General features: G+C 40.9%; 1 pseudogene; it reads left to right on the top strand.

Annotated features, from left to right (window-relative positions):
* The first annotated feature begins 1,198 nt into the window (after positions 1-1,198).
* Positions 1,199-1,776, top strand: LOC132672830 (large ribosomal subunit protein uL6 pseudogene; annotated as a pseudogene).
* Positions 1,777-6,186: the final 4,410 nt, after the last annotated feature.

The following is a 6,186-nucleotide window of genomic DNA, read 5'->3' as shown; positions in this document are numbered from 1 at the left end:
AGAGAAAGAAAGAGAGAGAGAGCTATCAGGGGAGGGGCAGAGAGAGAGGGGGAGAGAGAGAATCCCAAGCAGGCTTCACACTGTCAGTAACAAGCCCAACACAGAGCTTGACGTGGAGCTCAATCTCACAAACCATGAAGTCATGACCTGAGCCCAAATCAACAGCCAGATGCTTAACTGATTGAGCCACACAGGCACCCCTATTTTTCTTATTCTTAATTGACCTAGCCAGATAATTGTTTGTTCAAAATATGAATAGCAACCATGTATGCTTATGAATATAGCTTATGGGTGCATATATTCTTATGTATGTATGTAAAATAAATGACAACAATGACACAAGGGAAGGGAAGGAGGAATTAGTATTTTGTTGATATAAGGCACTTGTACTACCCAGGAATTAATCTAGAACTTAACACCTTCACAAAAATTAACTTAAAATGGATCATAGACTTAATATAAAGCACAAAACAATAAAACTCCTGGATGATCACATTAAAGAGAACCTAGATGACCTTGGACATGGAGTTGACTTTTAAATACAAACCAAAGGCACAATCCAAGAAAGAAATAACTGATAAGCTATACTTCATTAAGATTAAAAGCTTCTGCTCTGTGAATATTATCAAGAGGGGTAACTTTTATTTTTACTTTTTTATTATTATTTTTTGTTTGAGAAAGAGAGAATATGTCAAGCCGGGGAGAGGGCGGAGAGAGAGAACCTCAAGCAAGCCCCATGCTCAGCATAGAGCCCAATGCAGGGCTCAATCTCATGACCTTGGGATCATGACCTGAGCTGAAATCAAGAGTTGGATGCTCAACCAACTGAGCCACCCAGGTGCCCCTATTTTTATTTTTAAAATAATCTCTACACCCAGTGTGGGGCTTGAACTCAAAACCTCAATATCAAGAGTCACGTGCTTTACTGACTGAGCCAGCCAAGTGCCCCAAAACTTCTGCTCTGTGAAAGGCAATGTGAAGAAAATGAGAAGATAACCCAGAGACTAGGAGTATACCTTTGCAAAAGACACATCTGATAAAGGACTATTACCCAAAATATACAAAGATCTCTTAAAACCTGACAATATGAAAATGAAAGACCTAGTTACAAACAGGCCAAACACCTTAACAGACACCTCACCAAAGACATAGAGATGGCAAATAAGCATATGAGCTCTTTGCCTCATCTACTGTGAGAATGAAGATCATTCTCAGCAGTCAGATTACTGACATTCCAGAAAATGTCAACATCACTCTGAAAGGATGCACAGTTATTGTGAAAATCCACAGAAGAACCCTGCAGAAGGACTTCAAAGCACTTCAGCGTAAAACTCTCTTCCTGGAAAGAAAAAGAAGAGGTTCTAGGTTGACAAATGGTGGGGAAATAGAAAGGAACTGGCTACTGTTCACACTTTCTGTAGCCATGTACAGAACGTGATCAAGGGTGTTCTATTTGGCTTTCGTTACAAGATGAGGTCTATGTATGCTCACTTCCTCCATCAATGTCATTATTCAGGAGAACAGGTATCTTATTGAAGTCCAAAATTTCCTGGTTGAAGAATACATCTGCAGGGATTGGATGAGACCAGGCATTGCTTGTTCAGTGTCCTGTGCCCAAAAAGATGAGTTAATTGTAGAAGGAAATGACATTGAACTTGTATCAAATTCAGCTGCTTTGATTCACCAAGCCACAACAGTTGAAAACAAGAATATCAGAAAATTTGGGGATGGATCTATGTCTCTGAAAAAAGAATGGCTCAGCAGGCTGATGAATAATTTCTAAGTTGTCCAGGAACAGAAACAAAATGGTAGATGATCTTTTTTTTTTTTTTTTTAGTTTATTTATTTATTTTGAGAGGGAGAGTGTGAGCAGGGGAGGGGCAGAGAGAGAATCTCAAGCAGGCCCTGCACTGTCAGCACAGAGCCCGACATAGGGCTTGAACTCAGGAACCAAGAGATCATGACCTGAGCCTAAACCAAGAGTTGACCGTTTAACCGACTGAGCCACCCAGACACCCCAGTAGATGATTCCTAAGGCCTGTTTGTGATATTTTAAAGATACAATAAAAGCCCTGTATTTTTTTTTTTTTAAAGCATATGAAAAGATGCTCCACATCATATGTCATCAGGGGAATGCACATTAAAAGCACGGTGAGATCCTACCATACATACCTATCTAGATTGGACAAAATCCACAACACTGACAACACTAAATGCTGGTGGGGTGTATACAACAGGAACTCTCAGACATTGCTGGTGGGAAAGCAAAATGTAGAGTCACTTTGGAACACAGTTTGGCAGCTTCCTACAAAACTAAACATACTCTTCCCACATGATCCAGCAATCAGGCTCCTTGACATTTACCCAAAAGAATTGAGAACACATGTCCACATAAAAACCTACACATGAATGTTTATGGCTGCTTTTCTCAGAATTGCCAAAACTTAGAAGCAACCAAGATGTCCTTCAGTAGGTACATAGATAAATAAACTGAGGTCCATCCAGACAATACAGTATTATTCAGTGCTAAGACAGAATGAATCATTGAGCCATACAAAGACATAAAGGAAACTTAAATGCATACCACTAAGTACAAGAAGCCAATCTGAAAGGCTATATACTACATGATTCCAACTCTGTGACATTCTAGAATAGCAAAACTATGAATATGGTTATTTCCAGGGGTTAGTTAGGAGAAAGGGATGAAAAGGTAGACCACAGAGGATTTATAGGGCAATGAAAACACTCTATATGGTACATGTCATTATATATTTGTGGAAACCCATAGAATGTACAATGCCAAGAGTGAACCCAAATGGATGATTACCAGAGGGCATGAGGGAATGGGCAAATGGGTGAAAAAGAGTGGGAGATACAAGCTCCCAGTTATGAAATGAGTACATCATGGGAATAAAAGGTATAGCATAGGGAATATAGTCAGTGGTATTGTAATAGGGTTGTACCATAACAGGTGTTAGCTACACTTGTTATGAGCATACCATAACATATAGAGAAGTTGAATCACTATGCTGTACCCCTGAAACTAATGTAATATTGTGTGTCGAATGTTCATTAAAAAAAAGTGAGCCCTAATGTAAACAATAGACTTTGAATGATTATGATGTGTCAGTGCAGGTTCATCCATTGTAACAAGAATGCCACTCTGGTGGGGGATGTTGATAATGGCAGAAGCTTTGCATGTATGGGAGACAGAAAATCTCTGTACCTTCCTCTAAATGTTGCTCTGAACCCAAAATTACTCTAAGAAAGAAAAGTCTTGAAAGAAACCCAGGAGCTGGCTGAGGTCTCCTGGACACGCAGCAGCATTGCCCCCAGGGGCACATTACAGGGATGACCCTGGGTTGAGTGGGAGAGGTCAGTTACTCAGTCCCGTGCTTGAGGCAGGCACTAGAACAAAGAAGAGGGGACAAAACACAGAGGATACGGAAGTAGGAAGAAGAAGGAAGCCCATCAGTTCAAAAAGAGTTTCTAAACTGGAAGAACTAACAAGAGGACAAATCGGGGAGAAGAAAAGCTAAGGGTTAAACGGAAGTCAGAGCTAGGTGCTGGGGCTTATCTTGTTCCATCTGGACCTCAGAAGTACAGAGTGCCAGCCTGAGTGTGCCGGTCCCATGTGGTTCCTGGGTGCCACCTCTCCCTCGAGACAGCTAGATGTGTCCCTGAAAAGGGAGGAGAACAGCAAACACATCAAATTCCATACTGGAATATATTTTTGAATTTTATTTCGTTCTCCAAAAACCTGTCAGACAATGCCCACTTCAGTGATGTCATCAAATGATTTCTTCAATAGGCAAAATCATAATCGCAGGATTACAAAGACCATTATAGAAAACTTGGACAAGTTGTACACATAGAAAACTGTTACTAGGGTCTTACACATAGCCAGCATTTGCTAATGTCCAGTAGGCACTGACCTTCCCGCACTGAGCGGTTTCTGTGATTATAGCAGATGGAAGAGTTGCAAACTCAAGGGTAAGTGTATCCATGGACTGACTTCCTTCTGGCCCTGAATTGACTGACTTAGCAATATAATGTGTGGTAACAATGGGCTAACATGTCATAAATCTTCATATATTCGGCATTTGACTCTATTACTGTGGGCCTTCTGGAAATGGGGATTACTTCCCTGTTAGGCAGTCTTGATGTGGTTTTTGCTTTCCTTAGCTTATTCGTGTGAACTTGTGCGTTTTTATGATGTTAGTACAAACAAGTATATTGATAGGCACTAAGCACCATGTTAATTGTTAACCCAGCCTGGAAAAGTTTCGTAATTTTCTTTGATCTAATAGACATTTCTTTCAATAGAAAAATAAAAGTTAGAAGTAAAAAGCATTATGTGTTAAGATTAGTTGAGAAAGAACATTCAGTTGGGAGCTTTCATTAAATTAATTTTAATTAAGGGGCGCCTGGGTGGCTCAGTGGGTTGAGGGTCCGACTTCGGCTCAGATCATGAACTCGCGTTTCGTGGGTTGAAGCCCCGCATTGGGCTCTGTGCTGACAGCCCAGAGCCTGGAGCCTGCTTCAGATTCTGTGCCTCCCTCTCTCTCTGCCCCTCCCCTGCTCACACTCTGTCTCTCTCTTTCTCAAAAATAAAGATTAAAAAACATTTTTTAATTAATTTTAATTAAATACTACTGTTTTGAAATCCAAAACCAGGACCAGAAATTTCGCAGAGGCCAATGGGCTATACACAAGGAGAGCTGTGCCCCGAAAGTTGAATAATGACTTAAGATTCCCCAAAATACTGAGCTGCTTTATTTACCTCGCTAACAAATACTGAAGAAAATTAAGATGGAACCTATTTTTCTTCTAACATTGGATGGCTCTTCAGTAAATCAGGAAAGAAACCTGTGATGCATGGTCAGGGAACAATGAGGCAAGGACAGATGTAATGATTGAACAGCTACTTTGTGCTGGGGTTTCGGCAGGTTCTGAGGGAGGTGCAGTGGAGATAGAGGGTTAGGTTAGGGAGATGGGACAGGCAGTTCTCTGATATCCAAAACTGCCTGGGTACCTCCATGGCTGAACTTCCTGGGTTCATCACTTCCTTCCCTACTTCTCTGGTTTCAGTAAAGCTCTGTTGCTTGGAAACTCACACAGAAGGTGAAGTGGGAGTGTTGCAAACCAACCTATCATAACACTGTTTTTATTACCTTTATGGCAGTTCAAGGTGAAAGACTATATTTAGCCTTGTCTTTTGCTTTCTCCGGGAAATTCCAGACGAGTGCAGAGAAGCTATGAAGTTTCTCTTGTCTGTTGGTGGGACCCTGTGCTCTCACACTCTGATCTGCAGGAAGCCTGAGGTCCAGAGGGCCATCTTCTCTAGGAAACGAATAGTCTAGGAGCCATTTATGAAATGGCATGACTGCCATTCCCTTTATCTCCTCTTAAATTCCACAGTATAACCTTAGATATGGGAACTTTTTTTTTTTTTTTTTTTTTTTTAACATGAGTTTTACATAAAGAGATGGCTGGTAGCTATTTCCGGACCAATTTATCTGCTGTTTTGGGAACCCTCTTCAAGAAAAAGACATGATCTGTCTGACATCCTTCACCCACCCACTCCACATTCTCTTTTCTGATGAAAAATGTGCTGTGGTAAAACTCCCTTTGCATCAATCTTAGGCTTGAAAGGCCATCAGGCTAACACAGGACGCTGTACTTTCCCATAACAAGAAAATAAGCAATTTGGGTCTTTTTAAGGGAATGAAAACAATTCCACACATTTTTTTCAGAAATAACAAAAAACGGAAGGGAGTCCCAGGGAAGAGCTAGCAAGCATTGCCAATATGCCAAAGCCCCCATATACTTAACAGCAAGAAGGCATTTGATCCTTTCTCCACACCACTGCATATCTGGATTCCTGACCTTGATCCTGCTTTATTTATTTGCTGTCTTTCACATGTCAGGTTATAAATCATCATTCACTTCACCCCCAACCTTGCCAGAAAGTGTCTCTAGTTCCATAAAGCACACCGTAGATGGCTTTCCCGTTAAGGGCACAGGGCCTGCAGTCAAAAGGTCTGGATTTGAGACCTGTGTCCATCATGTACATGCTATATAACCTCGAGCAATGTAATTAACACTAGCCTGTTTCCTCATCTGTGAAATGGGGTAACAGTAGTACCTACTTCAGTTTCCTCATCTATAAAAAGGAAATAATGA

Source organism: Panthera onca, chromosome C1 (assembly GCF_046562875.1).
Source record: "Panthera onca isolate mPanOnc1 chromosome C1, mPanOnc1 haplotype 2, whole genome shotgun sequence".
Lineage (NCBI taxonomy): Eukaryota > Metazoa > Chordata > Mammalia > Carnivora > Felidae > Panthera > Panthera onca.
Note: the sequence above shows the minus strand (reverse complement) of the source record. Positions and strands in the feature narration are given on the sequence as shown.